At 34.4% G+C, this 21,598-nt stretch overlaps 1 long non-coding RNA gene across 1 annotated transcript in view; it reads right to left on the bottom strand.

Moving 5' to 3' along the window:
• The window catches only part of LOC106976175 (uncharacterized), a 191,600-nt gene that overhangs the window by 5,648 nt on the left and 164,354 nt on the right, over nucleotides 1-21,598 (bottom strand). The gene's annotated exons all lie outside the window — the stretch shown is intronic.

The following is a 21,598-nucleotide window of genomic DNA, read 5'->3' as shown; positions in this document are numbered from 1 at the left end:
ACTTCCTGTGTATGAAAAAATAATTTTTAATTAGCCAAATGACTCAGCAGTCATATCCTATTCATTTCATATGAAGAGAATGCAAATGACCCTCCAAAAGCGAATGCTAGTGAAAGTACTCTAGAAATATGCTATACTTTGATTTACAAATAGTGTTAACAAACTTTAAAAGCCAAAGTCAGTGAGTATTCTATATTATGCTCATATTTAAATATATGTCGGGAGGGGCGCCTGGGTGGCTCAGTCGGTTAAGCGTCTGACTTCCGCTCAGGTCACCATCTCACGGTCTGTGAGTTCGAGCCCCGCGTCGGGCTCTGTGCTGACAGCTCAGAGCCTGGAGCCTGCTTCGGATTCTGCGTCTCCCTCTCTCTCTGCCCCTCCCCTGCTCATGCTCTGTTTGTCTCTCTCTTAAATAAAAAACATTTAATAAATAAATAAATAAATAAATAAATAAATAAATGTTGGTGGCTGGAGACACCTCTTTATATAGTTTAAGTATTTTCCACAGTTGTTATCAACTAAAATCTAATCTCTAAGAGGACACCATGTTTAGTATCAATATAAGAAAAATTCTTGTTATATTAATTAGGTTTAAAAAAAGAGTGTTAGCAAATTTCTTATTCTTATTTTACCTACTCAGTAATAACTGACATATTTGCCATTTGGTATCTTTCAAACTTTATTTGAAATATAGAGGAAATATACTTCAATCTACATTTCCACAGGGTGGGGGGAAACGGTAACCAATGAAAAATGTCTTGTTTCAAAAACCAGCACTTGTGTATGAATTATAACAATAATTGAATTTTAAATTCTGATTTATTTTTAGTGAAATCAGTTGTAAGAGAATATTTTCACTGGGGTAGACTGAGCATCAAGTACCGGCAAACTTTAACTGTAAGATATTTCCTCAATTCTGCACTTCATCGTGAGAAACATTTTATTGTAATTATATAGAATTTATAAGACAAATAAACTAAAAAATCACTACTCATTACACAATTGTATGTGTCTGTGTGTATGTTTGTGTTCATGTTTTGACCGCTCTGGCTTGTTTTGGTTTATTTAGAGTAGTCAAATTGCATAAAATAATTATAGAATTACCCAGTATGATGGTCAGTTTTATGTGTCAACTTAATACCTGTCAAATACCAGGCTAGATGTTGCTGGAAGGATATTTTTAGATGTAAGTAATTGGCACACTTTATATAAAGCATATTGCCTTCCATAATGTGGACAGTTCTTATCTAATCAGTTGAATGTCTTTAGAGAAGAAAGACTTAAAGATTTAAGAGAAAAAGGAATTCTGTCTCCAGACTGCTTTTGGTTTAGAGATTAAGGCATCAACTCTTTCCTGGGTCTTCAGTCTGTCAGTCTGTCCAACAAACTTTGGACATGCTAGCCCCATAATAAAGTAAGCCAATCCCTTAAAATTAATTAGTCAATCGATCAGTCTCTCACTTATTCTCTCACACATGAGCACAGACACACACACGTGTGTGTGTGTGTGTGTGTGATGCATTTAGACACACACATACATTTCCTACTGATTCTGATTTTTTGGACTCTAACTAATACACTAGTACACAGAAATCTGCTGGGAGAGGGAAGAGAGAGATTGAGGGAGGGAGGAAGAGAGAGACAGAATGAGAATGAACTATGGAGAAGCTATACTTGTTTAACTAATCTATTTCTTTGTAATAAGAAATAGCCACCATTCACAACTTACTCTACAGAGGAAAAACAGTTAACATCAGGACACAACTGATTATACAGTGTGTTTATAATATTGTAACCTGGAATTTTCATTTTAATAAATTTTATAGGACTAGTAATAGGCATTTAAAGAAATTTTCCAGCCAAAGTCAAAGGTATGAAAAGGGGCAGTCCAATACATCAGGAAAGGAAAATAAATGTGAGTCACACCAGTTTTTTTTTTTTCAAAACAAATAAACGGTGAGGTAAATAAAATACCCTCATGTCATGGCAGCAGGTAAATTCTGACTATGTTTTTCTAAAAATAAATATTCTGCACACATTGATAATTTATATTTTGGGGGGGTATGAACATCTGTTGTTTAATCATTGTTTTTACAGTAGAGCAAATGCAAAGCATATTTTACCTTAATTAACTCATTAAGGGGAAAACAGCCAAAAGCATAAGGCTTTGGAGAACAATGATTTTAACCACATCACTAGGAATAGAAGAGTACCTTGTTCTCTTTATAGCTGTGTTATAGCTCCCCAAGTAATTCAATTACTGTATAGCATTGAACCATATCTGCAGAGTATTAAGTGTAGTTAAGCGTTCCAGTCTCTAGAGGTCTCTGCACATCACTTTTTCACTCACTGCCATCCTTGCATACCATCAACTTTTCTAAAACAAGCACAACAGTGTGTCGACAGAACTACGGCTCTCCAATGAACTCAGACAAGTTCTTCACTCATGGTTTGGCCTCACCCTCATATACTGGAAGAGAAATAACAAGAATGTAAGAAAAGCCAAAAAGATTCCAGAAGAAAAAAAATTACCTGTTATTTTGTTAATCTATACAAGAAAGATCTTTCCTTCTTCGTGTCATTATCTCAGGTGTCCCTAGTCTGGAATTGTTTCCGCTACCTTAAGTGTTTCTAAAAGTATAATAGCATTTCGTTATTCCTTTTAAGATTAGATACAGTATACAAAGATGAATTCAAATCAACAAATACTATTTGTTTATCCTATTAGGTGCTTTACGATGGGAAAGACAAACAAATACCATATTCTTGCATACAATTCACAGAATGCAACATGGGTGCTGATTCCCACACTGAAAGATGACCTACCCTTTCAACACCCTCCTATCTTCCTGAAATAAAATCTCATGGCATCAGAACGTGAGACTTGTGTATAAATTAGCATCTGCCACTGTGACTGAAATCCTGAGAAAAATAGAGACTCCTCTTCAAGGCCTAAATTTTATTTTGCTGCGTCTCATTAACATATGTCAAGTTGGCCGGCCCCTCCTCCCTAGGAATCTGGTTCATGAGAAAGGTTATACCACTTTGTGTGGCTTGCAAAGCACAGCATATCTATCACTTGGGCGTGTATGCCAGCAGAAAGCAAACAGAACATTTTGATGTAGTAATAAGAAAGAATCTCAGTCCATAGGAGATTTACCAAAGCTGGGATAAAGGGCTGCTTTATTGCGACGTACTATTCAGGACCTTTAGTATAGCATTATTTTCTATTTTGATCACATCCATTATTCATGACCAAATATTCCTTTGATTATTTAAAGCTTAGTATCTGCCAGACACTACGTATAACGCCTATATTAGCTCACTTAATCCTTATAGCAATGTGTAGAGTAAGTAGTATCATTATCAGGTCATGATCTCACAGTTCATGAGTTTGAGCCCCAAGTTGGGCTCTGTGCTTACGGCGAGAAGCCTGCTTGGGATTCTCTGTCTCCCTCTCTCTGTCTCAATCTCTCTCTCTCTCTCTCTCTCTCTCTCTCTCTCTGTCTCTCTCTCAGATAAATAAATTAAAAAATAGAATAAAACATTAAAAACTAAAAGTGAGGAAACTAAGGTAGTAGAAGCTAAGACGTTTTCTTCAGGTTTTCTAAGTAAATGATGCTGATGAAATTCCAACCCATTCAATTTGTCTCCAAAACCTGCACTCTTAACCCTTATAAACTACAATCTTTCAAGTACTAAACCCTAACACAAGTTACAAGAAGAAGAAATGGATCAACCCGTTGTATCATCTAAAGGAAACATTTTTGCAAGTTCATGTGCTTAGACCAGAGCAAAAGAAACAAACAAACAAAAATATCAGTAAAAATAAAACTTCAGAAGTTTCTACATCACTAGCATCTCTGATAGAACAGTTAAATTACACTGTGCTGTTAAATATAGACTTCTCTCTGCCTAGATATAAATATTAAAGTAGCATTCATTTATTTCTTACATTTTTACTTCTTAGTCAAGAAGACATGTCACAGAAACACATATAATATACATAAAATTTTCTTGTGTTCAACGGAATGTCTAAGGTAAATAATCAAAGTATACCTATAATGTTGTTTATGTATTCCCAAAGAGACATTTGCACTGTGATTTTAAACACTTTTACCTAATTTCCTTTCCTTTTATGCCATTCGAGAGATTAGGAGAGAGGGAGAGGGACAGGGGTAGAAAAAGAGAGAGAGAGAGAGAGAGAGAGAGAGAGAGAGAGAGAAAGAGGGAGAGGGAGAGGGTGGGAGGGAGGGAGAGCTGGAACATCTATATTTATTTAACTTATCTTTTTTGGTTGCAGGAAATAATAATCAACCTTCACAATTTAGGGTACAGAGTAAAAAACAGTTAAAATGTGGGAAAAAACTGATAATATTTGTAAACTGTGTTCTATCAATATTTTATGGATATTAAAAGTGAAAGCATGAGTTTAACTGAAATTCAAATAAAAAATTTATCCCTTGCTTTTTGTGAGACATTTGGCAACTTCTCCAGTAGTCTGTTTCCTAGTCGTGTCATCTATAAAATGGGGAAAACAACAATACTTACTTGATTACACTGTGAGAATGAAATAAAATAAATCTTAGCAGAATGACAGGCAATAAATGTTAATTTTAATAATACTGTGTTGATGATGGTAGTGTTGTGTATCTAGTATTTCTAATTAAGCTTCATATTTGTAATATAAATGATTGTCATAATCTCTCATTTCTTCCTATTCTCATGATGGTATTGTGGATTCTCAGTAGATGACTTTACAACTATTTTAATAAAAATAATGAGATCTCAAATGAGGAGATTGGAACCTGGCCTCATACCATAGGCGAGCTTCATAATCCTTTCCAGTAGCTTTTATCTCTCATTTCTCTCCACATGTTGCTGTGACTTAATATAAACTTTAACATGTCCTTCTTGCTGGTGATTACTAACCTTAAAATCAATTCTGATCCTTCTGATGCACCAAAAACTCAACAGACAAAAATAATAAAATAATTTTCATCCACAAATCATTTAAGTTAGCAATATCACTATTCTTCCAGGTTCCAAACCCAAAAACACTCTGGAAATCATTTTACTGGTAACTCTCCTTAATTACTACATTTCCTTAATTACTACATTTATTAAATCCTCATAAAAATGTGCTTTTATTTTTTTATGTTTTTATTTTGCAAATCAAAACCACAATGAATGATCACCTTATACCTGTAAGAATGGCCGGAATAAAAATGGCAAGAAATAACAAGGGGTGGCATAGATGTGGAGAAAAAGGAACCATTGTGCTCTGCTGGTAGGAATGTAAATTGGTGCAACCATTGTGCAAAACAGTATGGAGATTTCTCAAAAACCTAAAATAGAACCACCATATGATTCAATAATTCCACTACTGGGTATTTACCCAAAGAAAACAAACATTGATTCAAACATATATATGCACCCCCCCATGTTTATTGCAGTATTATTTAGAATAGCCAAGTTATGGAAGGAATCCAAATATCCACCAATAGATAAATGGATAAAGAAGAGATCACACACACACACACACACACACACACACACACACGACTATTATTCAGCTATGAAAAGCGATGAGATCTTGCCATTTGCAACAATATGGATGTACCTATAGGATTATGCTAAGTGAAATAAGAGAGAGACAAATACCGTATGATTTCACTTATATATGGAATCTAAAAAACAAATGAATAAACAAATAAAGAGCAGAGTAGGACTTGTAAATACAGAGAACAAACTGATGGTTGTCAAAGGGAGTGGGGAGGTAGGTGGGCCAAATGGGTGAAATGGAGTGAGAAACAGGCTTCCAGTTATGGAACGAATAAATCATAGGAATAAAAAGTACAGCATAAGGAATATAGTCAGTTGCATTGGAATAGCCTTGTTTGGTGACAGATTAATGCAGTGTAGATTAATCATTTTGTTGTACATCTGAAACAAATGTAACATTATGCATCAACTATACTAAAAATGCTATTTTGTAATTGCAATATCTTATTTCATTTTCTCCATACTAGCAAAACTAATCACATGCAGTTCATTATCCCCTCACACATACCTGTTGATACAAAGCCTTAATTTTTTAACAAATATTAATTAAAAATCTTGGGGCGTCTGGGTGGCTCAGTTGGTTGAGGTCCGACTTCAGCTCAGGTTATGATCTCACAGTTTGTGAGTTCGAGCCCCGCATCGGGCTCTGTGCTGACAGTTCAGAGCCTGGAGCCTGCTTCGGATTCTGCGTCTCCCTCTCTCTCTGCCCCTCCCCCACTTGTGCTCTGTCTCTCTGTGTCTGTCAAAAATAAATAAAAATGTTAAAATTTTTTTAATAAAAAAATAAAAAATAAAAACCTGATAGCTAATCAATTGACTCTAGCTATTGGAAGCTATAAAGAAAAATACAATGTAAAAACTTAGTTCTTAGATACAAGGAGTTTAAAATCTAGGTAAAGAGACAAAAAAATCCAAATATACTAAACTACAAATAGAATAGAATTTTCAAAAAACACCACCACCACCACAAAAAGAGTGAATAAGGATAAGAAATAAGAGCTACTAAGTGGAAGCTCATTCTAATTAAATCTGATGCAATTAGCAAAGGTTTTGATATTGGCCTTAAAATATAGGTAGAAGTTGCATGGGTATAATAATCAAAAACTTTCCTGGAAAAGAATGCCATATGTACTAAGATATGGTAGAAAAACCAGCCCTCCATGCTGTTTATCTATGGAATAGTATTTTTACCATTCTATTTTTGAGCAGATTTGAAAGCAGAGGAACTTCTGGATAACTTTTCAACAAGGTCTCATGAATTGTTTTGGTATACTTAGATGATACTGACCAGAAAAATGAAAGATCACACTAATACTTACAAAATGAAGTTCCACCTTACATTTAAAATAATCTGATCATGAACACAGTTCCTGAAAATATATATTTGAGCAGAGATGGAGTTTCTTTAACAACTTAGAAGTTATAAAAAGAAAAACATAATCTGCCCAGTGTTTAAAATTTGCTGCAGAGTTGTCTTAACATGAATGTTGATGCCATATTTTTATATTTACAATATATGGGAACATTGAGACAGATTTCATCTAATATCTGCATAAATTTTCCTGAAAATATGCTAACATTTTAAGAAGAATGAAATCCCACGGAATGGTAGATGGTTGTATTCATTTGTCTTTTCTGTAGCAATGAACTCCTCCACTGTCGTTCTTGTAGAGCCAGGATTTGAGAAACTGTATATGAAGTTCACATACCATTCTATTCTAATACTTGCCCATTATCTGACACCATATGGTATCTTAAACATCTCTGGCCTAATTTGAACAAAATGTACTTAATGATCTCCACAAATGCTTTCAAATTTTTGTATTTTACCACCATCAAAAGGTATTTAAATAGGTGGCAATCAATCCTCAGTAAGATCTCAAGTTTCTACAATATTAGTCCTTATTTGTTTGACCTTGTTTATGTTCTTACTCCCCCATGCTTTGAAATCTAATCTTTAAATAACCCACTTAGACATCTCTGGTATTAATATTTCTCCCAGAAAATATGATTTTCTGTTCAGGCAAATTGGATTTCCAATGATATTATTAATCTTTCTACAATTTCCCAGACTTCTGGCTCTCATTTCTTCTTTTAATTTATAAACGCTTGCATTTGTCTATGCCCTTGACATACTAAAACAGATGGAGTTTCTATCCTAAATCGTGAGCATTACTAAGCAAATGCAAGTGGCAGTGAGCTGTAACCTTGCAATCTTTATAAATGTACACCCACAAAGAAGTTTAAATATAATTTCTTCAGTTTACTACAGAAAATAAATGATTTGGGAAGACTAATTATCTACATCAACCACTTCACGCACACACATGCCTAAATCATGCTAGTTGAAATATCCAGAGTTTTAAATTTCTAACAAAAGACCAGGAGAGGGTGGGGAAGAGATTAGTAAATGGGTAGATGATAGATAGACAACTATAGATAAAATAAAATTGAATTACATTTAAGTTTAGCTTCTTTTCCTATGTATTCACCCCATTTTCTTTTGTGCCTGAGATGACAGATAGTTTTTTCAAAACTAGCTTTCACTTTATTTCCAGTTGTGGCATGTTTAGTTGATGATGGTAGAACACAACACACACCAGTGTTCCACAGATTTTGAAAAGCACCCTGTCCTCAATTATCACAATAAATTAGACAATTAAATGAAATAATGCCCAGACACTTTGTATATTTTGAGATTTTAAAGGAATTTTTAACAATTGATTTTATAAATATGTAAGATAGATTTAGCCATTCCAAAATCTCAATAATTGTTTCATCAGAACCAATTTCACATTATTTTTATTTATTTACTTTTTTTTCAGAAGGTGGAACTTTTATATGAAATCAACAAATTGCTGAATTAGTCAAGGTTTTTTAAATTTGCTTTTTAAACTTCTCAATAATTGCTTTTGCCCTACCCTTTATAACTTTAGGTGCAGAAATGCAGCGTTTTCTGAACCCCCAATCCAGCTTCTCATAGGGAAGGGCTGAGTCATAGTTAATCTCCCACCCAACTCATATTTGCCTTAATGGAAAGGAAGGAGGCTTATATTTTTAGTTTGGTATGCCAGTATATATTAAGATTAAAAACTATTGTACATTTGCAAAGGCAATGGCGGCTTAAGGTGATATTGTAAATATTGTAAATATTGTAAATTATAAATTGTATTGGATATTGTAAGTTAGCTTATTTACCTACTTAAGTTATCACTTTATTTCCAATTGTGGCATATTTAGTTGATGATGTTAGAACATAAGACACACCAGTGTTCACTGATTTTGAAAAGCACCCTGTCCCCAATTATCACAATACGTTAGAGAATTAAAGGACACACTGTCGTAGTTTTCAGAATTAAGAAATTCTGAATTTCTTATGTCATAAAGGAAGCTCAAGCCAGCCTAACATGTAGCATTATATTGAGGGATCACCACAGACTGTTGTGTGGTCCAGATTGCAAGTACAGGACATTTTCATAACGGGCTCCTGAAGTATTATTCAGGATAAACTTCCAATTGTCTAGAAGACTTGTGCAGGTCAATTCTGTAGCCATTAACCACACTGAGCACTTCCAATGTGGCAAGTCCACACTGGGGTATTCTGTAAGTGTAAAATACACAGCAGAAGTTGAAGACAGTACCAGAAAAGAAATAGAATGTAAAATGTATATCATTAATAATTTATATTGATTAAACACTGAAATGATAATACATATTTTAGATATATCAGGTCAAGTAAAATTATTACAATTAATTTTATGCTTCTTTTTACTTTATTGTTATGGCTGCTAGAAATTTTGAAATTACATATGCGGCTCACATTTAGGGCTGGAATTCTATTTCAACTGGACAGTGATGGTCTAGACTATATGCCCTTTAAAGAGAGGGTCCACTCCAGTCTTGTTTTAATTTTTTTTAAACGTTTATTCATTTTAGAGAGAGTGAGAGAGAGAGAGAGAGAATGAGTAGGGGAGGGGCAGAGAGAGAGGGAGACACAGAATCCAAAGCAGTCTCCAGGTTCTGAGCTGTCAGCACAGAGCCTGATGTGGGACCCTAACTCACAAACTGTGAGATCATGACCTGAGTTGAAGTCAACGCTTAACCAACGGAGCCACCCATGCGCCCCGACTCATGTCTTGTTTTAAATGATAGTATCTAATATGAATTATTAATAAATGCGTTGAATACATTATTAGTGAATGCCAAACAAGCCTTACAATCAGGATACCCTCTTCCCTGAACATTTCTGGAGACATCCTGAAAATCCTTTGTTCTTTTTTTCCTCTGCCTTTTTATTCCAAACTAACTCTTATCCTTCTGTGTTCTTTTAGCATCAACCAGGATTCGATTAATATTTCACGGTTATCCACTTTCAGATGTGTTAATATACAAATGCTCTCCTATTTTAAGCTCTAGTCCCTTGAATGGCTTAAAGTCTCCTTAATCTCCTAATCAATTAATTGCATTTTCTTCCTTAGAGTGATATGCTTGGATAGTCTCCTGTCAAATCAGCATCATCCGTAGCCTCTTCAAAGGCAAAAGAACTACATTTTCCAGAATCTCTTTCTCTGTATAGTTCCAGATTCCAGGTTGGAATCAGTCAACAAGAGATGTTTTCTTGAGATTTATAAGACAGAAAAGGCTTAGAGGATTGTTTTCCCAAGTCAGTTAAAGGATGATAAATGGGCAAAAGGATGTTCAAAGCTTCTTGTAAGTAAACTTTTCTTTAAGGAAAATAAATAAAACTGCAAATACAAAATTAATAGGGCCACTCCCCCAGTAGGGCCTATGACAAGAAAAGAGTCCTAAAGTTCAAACTTTATTAACTTCACTGTGAGTCCACCCCTGTACTAGTTCTTTCTGTCAGCAACGCTGATGGAAGAGCTCCTTCTTTACTGAATATATTTATTTTTAAATGAGGTTAAACTCTTTCCAGATATTTATTGCCTATATAATAATATAAGCAAGAGCTCAACTTATTGTACACATTGTACACATTATATATTCCTAATGTATATAGGAACACACTTTTTCATGTGCTGATAAAATGAAAGCAGATGAAAAAAATTGCCACTAAATTGCATCACTTTATATACCCATGTGCCAGAAGTGGGGTCCACAAAATTCTGATCACCGTCCTGTGGATATGGATGAACTCTGTGCTCCTAATACTCTTGTGTCCTCTGGATTCCACCTTATCTTGTTATATAAGAACAGTGATTCATGTTTCTTTTTTACCTCTCTATGAGTAATTCTCATGAATGTTCAGATATGTCATTATTATTTATTATTTCTCTTCTAGATTAAAAAAATCCCTTGAAATCACTTTCTCCTTTCCCTTTATGTCAACTTCCTATGAAGTGTCACTTATACTGTCTCTATGTGACTTGCTCTTCTCTTGTTTTCTTTTGAGACCATTCTAATAGCTTCTATTAGCCATATGTTCACCAAAATTCTTGTGTGTGTGTGTGTGTGTGTGTGTGTGTGTGTGTGACTTCTTTACAAGTCATCAGGGACTATCAATATTGCTAAGTCTAATAGTAATTTATTTTCTGTCACCAACCTATTTGATGTGTATACATTGTTTCATCCCAGAGATTACTCCATTCTTCTTTAAACCCTTCCTTGACTTAACTGTTTTTGATCACTTCCAATCACACTACTGTCCTCAGTTTCCTCCAACATCACCAGCCACTCCTTTCGGTCTCTAGTCTTTCCTACCAGTTAATATTGGAATGTTCAAGGACTCAATTCTTACACAGAGATACTCTCTCTCACTAGATAGATAGATAGATAGATAGATATAGATATATATAGATATATATATAGTCTTCTTGAGTGATATCGTCCAGCTCCAGTTAAATGGCATATCTATGCAGATAACTTCAAAATTTATAACTCTACCACAGACGTTTTTTCCTGAATTCCGGAAAGATATAGATATATAGATATATATATATGTATATATATATAAACATATATGCCAACATTTATACCTACATACTTTCATAGTTAAGTAACAGGCCAATTAAATTTAATATATTCCAAACTGAACTTATCACCTTTACCAGATCCAATCTGCTCTTGCTGCTTTTCCTGTTACACAAATGACAATTTCTTTCTTCTGGTTCATCAGGACAACATTCTTAAATTCATCTGTTATACTTCTTTTTTTTTCATATTTCACAGCAAATCTATCAGCAAATCTTTCAAAACTAACAAGAACCCAACCGCTTCTCATCACCTCTACACTAAAAGCCACCATCACCTCACCTGGACTATTGCCATATCTTAAAACAATATTTTTCTTGGTCTAAAGTCGACCAACATCACAGCGTTCACAACCTATAAGGATTCTGGTAGTATATAATTTAGTGCATGCTAAAAACTTGTTAACATCTTCCTGTATGATTTATTAAAGCCAAACGATCCTGCAATACTCTAAAAAGCTTTCAAAAATTGGATCCCAGTTAACCATTTTGCCTTCAATTTCTATTATTCTCTTCTTCCTTATGTTCTTCCTCATCACAGGCAACATCTTCTTTAGCTGAATGGGCATGACTTTGCCTGGAATTTTCCCCTGGAGATCTACAGATTCCATTTGACAATCCTCTCATGAATATCCACTTTTCACATTCAGACCTCCTTAAAAGTGTATGCGTCTGCAGTTTTACTGAGACTCAGAATTTAAATATCTTCAAAGCTATGACTTAACAACTTCAATGAAATAATAAAATGCTGTTTTAAGTGTTATTTGAAGCTTGGGGTTTTATAAAATTAGAATTCAAGGAGAAGAGTTGAAAAAACAAAACTCTGTAAATTTTACCTTTCACAAATATTGATGGAAATGAAATTTTAATGTTAGAGACTCAGTGTGTAGGGGGAAAGAAAGCATGTAGATTAATAATTGATGGGCATAATTTTGTTTTCCAAATACCCTTTCTATTGTTACTATATAATGCTGGAAAACTTCTGCAACTGTCAGATCAGTTGCCAGAATCCCAGAGTTTAGAAGAGAAAGTGTCTGTCTCCCCTTACTCATAATCAACACTGTCTTTATAAAAATAATGTTAATGAATGACTAGCACTAAACAAAGCAAAACAAACAAAAAAAGAAACAAAACCACAAACACACAAACGGAGAAAGGCCATAGCAATGACAGATAAATAAAGACCAAGAACAACTGACTAGTACAAGCCTCAAGTACTGTTAATACTATGCTTCCTGAGTGCTTATTCTTACCAGCAGAGTAAAGTGCACATGTATGAATAATGAGACATATTCAGTCAAACTGAGACACACAGTATGAATAATTCTTAGGTTGGAAGGAAAGGCCACTTGAAAATATTGACTACGCAAATTAGTTGAGGCTTGAGGCTTGTAGGAAAATAATGGTATAATTTTCTCATAAGTATAGCTAATAAAAGAAGGATTAAGAAATACAAATGGCACCATAAGCTTAGCAGATCTCCATATAAATTAACTGATTCATGGGTAGAATTTCAGAATAAAACATGGAATAATTATTCTGATTCACATTCCCATGTTGCTTATTGAAGGTAGGGATAGGGGGGTGCTTGCTCAATGCAAGCATACATTAATAGAGGTGTTAAGAAAAGCTCTAATTTCCCTCAAGATGGAAGGATTCTGACATTATGTAATCAAAATAAAATCTGGTTTGTGATGAATAACCCAGAGTTTTATGCAGAGAATTCTTAATTACACTTCATAAAGCTTCTACATAAAACAGATCTTGCACGTTTTATAAAAATCTGGAAATGCAACTATATAATAAATTTATAAAACCCTAGATTTTTTTTGAAATTTATTTTTGAGAGTTAGAGACAGAGTGTGAGTAGGGGATGGGCAGAGAGAGAGGGAGACACAGAATCCAAAGCAGGCTCCAAGCTCTGAACTGTCAGCACAGAGTCCCACGTGGGGCTCGAAATCACAAACTGTGAGATGATGACCTGAGCCGAAGTTGGCTGCTTAACTGACTGAGCCATACAGGTGCCCCTAAAACCCTAGATTTTTAAGAATAGGGAGAGAAGTGAAATGACAAACACTATATTTTATTTTCGCTGGGTATATTATTTATTCAAGTGATACATGTTTTATTCTTCAGTAAGTAAATACATACATATGGCAGAAATAAATACTTTAATCTTTATAAACTATCAAAAGTGTTTTCCACATTATTTCCTCCCCTCATTTTCACTTTATCTTTCGCTATATTTTTATGATTAGAATCATTAGCATATACTTTTTTTTTTTTCAGATACTGTCAGGTGTAGGACAACTGAGATCAGACATAAACAAAGAATAATTTATTGTTCCCCAGTGCTGATTAGCAAAAAACATAATAATGTATATTGTTCACCCCATTCCTTGACTTATTTTTCTTGAAATAAAAATTTAAGATGAGTGTGTTTTCCTTGAGCAAATATGTTGTGTCAAAATTCATTTTGGGGGAAACAACAAGGGTCAGCAAAACCCTACTTATTTATTTATCTATTTATTTATTTTATTTATTTATTATTTTTATTTTGAGAGAGAGAGTGGAAGTGTGTGAGTGTGAGCAGGGGAGGGGCAGAGAGAGAGGGAGAGAGAGAATCCAAGCAGGCTCCGCACTGTCAACACAGAGCCAGTGTGGGGCTCGATCTCATGAACCATGAGATATCATGACTTGAGCTGAAATTAAGAGTCAGACAATTAACCAACTGAGCCATTCCAGTGTGCCAAACCCTATCATTTTTTAAAAGTCAATATCTAAAGTTAAAATAGAAGTAAACTGTAAGAAACTTTTTTTTCAAGTATCCATCCAGTCTAATTATGTGTTTATTATTTGTCTATAATTATTTGTTTATTATAATTATTATTATTTGCTTTTGAAACTACACACCTAAATTTAAAAAAGGCATTGCTCATAAGGCTACTTGTAGACTCAGAGTTTAGGGAAGGTTTTACTTTTCATGTTTGACCTAATCATAATTAATGCCTTCTAAGCAAGTCAAGAGCAATAGTCTATTACATAAAAATAATGTCAAATTGCTTTCAGTGACAGATACATAATCATAAACAAAGGAAATATATGCTCCATGTTTTTTCAACATTTCAGATTTATACAGGGGGCTAACAAAGCACATAAAGTATAAAAATAAAAACCTACCACTGCATTAATATAGAACACTAAACAACGGTGGAGATCTAAAAATATGGGACAAATATTGAAAGTAAGATATTTCTGAACATTCATACTACCTGATTGAATTGGAATTTTAATTGAATGAGTGTCATCACGCAGTATACATCCAAAGTTTTACAATTTTACCTAAATCTAACCAGCAAACAAATTGTTGAGAATCTATTACATGCAAAGTCTTTATTAGTCAGTGACTTTGAGTCAATTTATGCCCTTGATGTATTCCCTAATGATCAGTCATGTGTAAAGTCATGAAATTCAGATTGAAAAAGAGCTACAGGAAAACAACCAGGTTATTATTGAAGGATAAGGGAGAAATTCATTTTATCTGGGGTTCTACCAAAATTTTATCTGGAATCACAGCCAATCCAGGTTTTGGCCAAACAGTGGAAGATCTCGAATACCAAGCACGGGATGATCAGGCTTTCTTCTGTGCACAATAGGACACAATAAAGATTTGTTTGGGTTTTTTATAGGTTATTTGCCTTAAAGATGTGAATATAGAGGCAATGTGGAAAATGATGCAGAAAAACAAAAGAGAAAGTATATAGTTAATTCAGGAGATAATGAGGATAAACCTGAAGCAACTGCATTAGGTATGGGAAGGAAGAAAGTAATTGGAGTTTCTCATTAGTCTAGTTAGTCTTTTATATTTCTCCTTCTGTATGTATAGGCAACTCAATTGTTGATCAATCATCACTGATACCCTTCCTTACATGAACACCGATGGCTCTCAAAGCTACATATCTTTTCTAAACCTCACCATCCCATGCCAGGCCCAACTGTGTGTTGGGTAGCCTTACATAAAAGTCCAATAGACCAAAGAATCCTCCAGATGGCTAAAATTTAACATCATCATATTTCTCACAATTTTCCCTCTCCTCTATTACCTGCATTTTATTCTTCAAAGAGAAACAAATTTCCCTATTCTCTGTATAATGATCTATCTATCCAATCAAAAGCTGAATATCATAAATCACTCCTCCATCAAATTCACATCTTTAAAAATTATCATTAGTGTTAAAATTAGGGAAGACTATTAAATAATTCACAAAGAGAAAAAAATAGTTATGCATCATCTCCAAGTAAGTTCCATCGCCAAGTATAAACAAAGAAAATAACTATGATTAATTTCTAACTCCTTTTTGATAGCCTGGTCCAAAATATTTATAACTTTTGCATTACAAACTAAGCTTTATTGAGAATAACACTGCTTGAATTCCTAGTCATTAGCAGACAGTGTACTAATTTTGATGAGCAAGCAATAAAATATGAAAGTCAAGAAGCAAAGGAAAAATTATTAGTATAAATGAAAATAAAATAACAAATGAAAAAATGTGCATTTGCCCCATAAATTATCTACTACTTTTGATTTTTGTTGTAGGAACACAACATATATAAATTTGATATATGCTACATAATAGTGAAGGACGTCATCAACAAAACAAAGAAGCAACCTACTAACCTACTGAATGGGAGAAGATATTTATAAATCATACATTGATAAGAGATTAATATCTAAAATGTACAAAGAACTTAGGCAAAACTAATATTATAAAGCAAACCAACAAGTAACCTGATTAAAAAGTGATAAGAGAACTTGAGTAGAATTTTTCCAAAAAAGGCATACGGATGGCCAACAGGCATATGAGAAGATGCTCAACATCACTCATGACCAGGGAAATGGAAATCAAACCCACAATGAGATACCACCTCACACCTGTCAGATTGGCTATTCACAAAAACACAAAAAATAACAAGTGTTGATGAGGGTGTACAGGAAAGGGAAACTTCCTACACTGCTGCTGAGGATATATACTGCTGCAGCCACTGTGAAAAACAGCATAGAGGGTCCTCAAATAGTTAAAAATAGATCTACCATTTGTTCCAGCAATTCCACTTCTGGGTATTTACCCAAAGAAAACAAAAACATGTATTCAAAGAGATGTATGCACCTCTATGTTCTTTGCTGCATTATATACAATAGCCAAGATATGAGATCAAACTCAGTGTTCATTGATAGATAAATAGATAAAGATGTGGTATATACATACAATGAAGTATTACTTGGTCATAAAAAGAGAATGAAATCTTGACACTTGTGGCAACATGGATGGACCTAGAATGCATTATGCTAAGTGAAATAGACAGAGAAAGACAAATACCATATGAATTTGCTTATACGTAGAAATTAAAAACAAAACAAAACAAATGAATGAACAAAAGAAAACAGAACAGACACCATAGATACAAGAAACAAACGGTTACCAAAAGAAAGAGAGGTTGAAGGATATTGAGAGGTATACACATCCAAGTATAAAATAAATAACTAATGGGAATATAATGAACAGCATAGGAAATATAATCAATATTATTATAAGAACTTTGTGTGGTGACATATGGTAGCTAGACATCATAAGGATCGATTCATAATGTCTCAAAAATATTGAATCACTATTATATGCACCAGAAATAGTAGGAAAAATTGTATATCAATTATACTTCAATAAAAAATAAGAAAAAAGACAAAAAATGTAAAAAAATATAAATAATTGTTAGCAGGAACGTAGGTTTAACTCAGAAGGGTCTGCATTTCAAACTGTGTAAGAAAATAATGTTTGCCCTTTGATTTTTGCGTCCATTCAAGCTAAAGCCAAAAATGTGGCCTGACAGTCCGGCTCACACTCTCTAAATAAATAAATAAATAAATAAATAAATAATAAAAGGCTTTTCTGTGGAGAGAAAATGGATCTAGTTTCTATCACAACTTTTATAGATAATACATTCTATAAGCATTTAAGAATCAAAAATTTAAAAGTTGGACAAAAAAATCAGTATTAAAAATAATGTATTTATCTCATTCCAAGACTCACATTTTGGCATTTCTTAGATCAGTGTACATCTTGGATTTTTTACTTTGCATTCAGCACGGTGCCTTCTTTATGAGATACTTTTTTTTTTTTAAGTTTTTAATGACCAGTGCTCATCACAAGTGCACTCTTTAATCCTTTAATCCCCATCACCTATTTCATCCATTGCCATACCCACTTCCCCTTTGGTACCTATCTGTTTTTCTCTGTAGTTAAGGGTCTGTTTCTTGATTTGTCTCTCTTTCTCTCTCTCTCTTTTCCCCTTTGCTCATTTGTGTTTTTTTCTTATAGCATGAGATACTTTTTAAATGATGATGCATTTTACAATTCATAGTATCTTAAAAATCTAGAAAACAGAATGTTAGAAATTCCCTAAATAAATCTTGCCTTTTAAACAGTATATTCTTGAAATATTTCTATTATTTTATACATGTACTTAATTTATTATTTTCATTCTCAATGGAACACAAACTAGCTTAAGAACTGTGAATACAGTGAATCTTAAGATTTATCACCTGAAGCATGATAATCATTTCTAACTTTGCCTCAAAGAAATTCAGTTTATGAGATGTAAGCTTCTTATCACTATCCCATTATCCACTCATTTTATGAGTAATAACATAAAATGCGCTGAAATATTCAAATAATTGTACAAATCCTGCTGTATGAAGATAGCTAGCAGCAGTAGTGTCATTTCATGATTCAAAATAATCATTCATCAAGTAGAATATAAAGTCAAAACTTAGTGCAAAAATAATAAAGATTGTCAATGTTTAATTTATGAATATATCTGCTGTATAGAATTTAGCATATTGAAATGAATGTAAATGCATACAATTTTATTCCAATTCAACATTTTAGCCCATTGGTTAAAAGATTCATTGTTACATGGTAAATATACACTTAAAAGGTAAAAAGTTTCTGGCAGTTTTTAAAATATTTATTTATTTTTGAGACAGAGAGAGACAGAGCATGAACAGAGGAGGGTAGAGAGAGAGAGAGAGGGAGACACAGAATCCCAAATAGACTCCAGGCTCTGAGCTGTCAGCACAGAGCCTGACATGGCGCTCGAACTCACAAGCTGTGAGATCATGACCTGAGCTGAAGTCAGACACCTAATTGACTGAGCCACCCAGATGCCCCAAAACTTTCTGGCATTTTGATTGGAATATTTATTGTCCGACAAGTTCCTTTGTTCAAGTGCCATGTGATGATTTACTAATATTTTTGCATTCATGGAACACTTTGATTTGAGATTATTAGAGGCACATGTACATGGAAAATATTTACCACATGGAACAGCACAGACACCAATTATGTGCCAGCTCCATTTCTGCCAGCTGAGTATCAGCTCTGATAACAGATGACAAATAAATATCTGCTTTATTATTAATTCTGACATTGACATTACTGAGGGCATATGCCATGGACCTAATATTTTTGTCTCACTCATAGGTGGAAACCTCATCCCCCATGTGATAGAATTTGGAGGTGGAGCCTTCAGGAGGTCCCTTCATGGATGGAATTAGTGCCCTTATGTAAAAGATGCCAGAGAGCTCCCCTGCTGTGTGAGGGTACAGCAAAAAGATTACCATCTATGAATCAAGTAGCAGGTCCTCACCCAACACAGAATCAGCCAGTGCCTTGATCTTGAACTTGCTAGCCTCCAGAGCTATGAGGAGTAAATTTCTATTGTTTATAAGTCACCCAATCTATGGTTATTTTTGTTACTACATTAGTTCCAACAAAGATAGCATGATATCTATGTTTTTTTTTTCTTTAGAAATTAATTCACTATTACTGTGTGAGCCTAAGCATAATTCCTTTCCAGTTGCAAAATGAATTTAACATGGTTTCTTTATGATAGACATATAAGGAAACAGATGTTGAGAAATTATGTGACTTCATGAATATCACAATTCTCCAAAAACAAAAGCACACATGAAAACTAAATCTAATGAATTCAGGCCTAGTGCTCTTTCCATCTGTCTAAGAAAAGTAGTAGTTTAGTAGTAGCAATTATTTCTTAGGATTATGCACACTTTAGATCTCTAACACATAGAATCCTGTGTATCTATGATAACCTATACTTACTATGAAATGTTCATTTCAAAAACACAGAGAGTGCAGTGGTTGATTTTTTAGACTCTGAAGTCAGATTGCCTGGATTTCAAATCCTCTCAATGCTACTTACTGTCTAGTATATATGATCTAGGTTAAATATTTATCAAGGCCTCCTTTTTCTCATCTGCAAAATGGGAACAGTCATCCCCACCTAACAGGGCTCTTATTAAAAACAAGAAATGAGAAGCAGTTAGAAAAGTGTCTTTCTTATAGAAAATGCTCAGAAATTGTCAGCTACTATGGATTACGATGGTGTTTTAAAACAGAAGAGTGCATTGGCATTGAATATAGAATCCAGATTTGTGATATTTGTATTCGGAAAACTGAGTTAGACTGTTGGTTTTGCCACTTATTAGCAACATAAACTTGAGCAATTATTTTGCCTCTTGGGTATTGTTTTCCTTTTCCTTAAATTGGAAAAACAATGTCCTGCCACAACACTGGATTATTTTGGATATCAAATGAGTTAAGAATTATGACAGCATATGTAAACTATAAAGCTTTGTAAGATATAAAGTAAGAAACAAAAAGAAAATGGGAGAGCTACCATAGCCATAATTACTTCTAAGCAACCTAATGTGACCCACAAGTAATTTTTTAGGAGCTGCAAGTTTGAGATGGCACTGTAAAATCTTTACCCCATTTGTCTAGCAATAACCACATAGTCCATTAACATCAATGCCAAGAATTTTTTTTTAAAAAAGCAAAGAGAAATATGTACAGCCAGATTATCTTGCAAAGAAAACAAACACAATTTTTTAATGTTTATTTTTGAGAGAGAGAGAGAGGGAGAGGCAGAGAGGGAGAGACAGAGAGAAGGGGACAGAAGATCTGAAGCAGGCTCTATGCTGACAGCAGCAAGCCTGATGCGGGGCTTGAATTCACAAAGCCTGAGATCATGACCTGAGCCGGAGTCAGATGTTCAACCAACTGAGCCACCCAGACGCCCTGAAACACAACTTTATTTTTGTGTCTCCACACACTCACTACAACTCCTTAAAATATATTCAGTTGGATAGTTTTCACCTGTCCCTGAATGAAAGTTGTGGCAGACCCATGGCTTTTCCTTCATTCTTGGTAATAATTGGTCCTATCGTAAATCACATTTCAATTCCAATTTTGAAATTAGAATGGACAATGCCAGATATAAGTTAAAACTTAGAACTTGACTTAGAGATAATATTTTTCCTCTTCCCTAGCACCCACTTCAAACTAATCTTGTCAGGAAAAGAGAAATGGTCTTCTTTCCATTCTCGCCTTTCTCATTATTTCCTTAATTGTTTTTCATTGTCATTCATTGAGAGTCAACTCCAAGTCAGGAGAAGGAGGAGATATGATAGTGTTAGGATTCTTTCTTGGCTGAGTCACTTGGCTGGCCATCTCAAGCTAGGTCTGACAGGATAGATTTCTCCTGAGTAGTACCTGCTGGGCACCTTTCTCCCAAAGTTTCTTGGCTAGGAAGGTTGTATCTCTATCTTTAGTGGTCACTCACGACCTTTTCTTTAGCTCCTCTGTGTCCAGCAATGCATATGCAAGCTCTTTCAATTGAGGACTCCTTACTCATGAGGGGATCTAGGCAAGAGAAAGCAATGCAACCTCAAATCACCAGCTCTCTTCTTTGGAGTTCAAATATGGCCCATGTAAAACACTCAGCTACCCTTTGCTAGAGCAACCTGATGATACAGTAGACCTCTCAGAATGCACCCACACTCCCTGGCTCTGCTACCCAAGCCAGCCCTATAAGTTTCCCAGCTCGAATCCATCTCTGGGCCAAAGTCTGCTCCAGTCTTCATACTTTCGTCAGGTACAAGTTTCTTCTTCTCTCCCAAATGCAAC

Source organism: Acinonyx jubatus, chromosome B1 (genome assembly GCF_027475565.1).
Source record: "Acinonyx jubatus isolate Ajub_Pintada_27869175 chromosome B1, VMU_Ajub_asm_v1.0, whole genome shotgun sequence".
Classification (NCBI taxonomy): domain Eukaryota; kingdom Metazoa; phylum Chordata; class Mammalia; order Carnivora; family Felidae; genus Acinonyx; species Acinonyx jubatus.
Note: the sequence above shows the minus strand (reverse complement) of the source record. Positions and strands in the feature narration are given on the sequence as shown.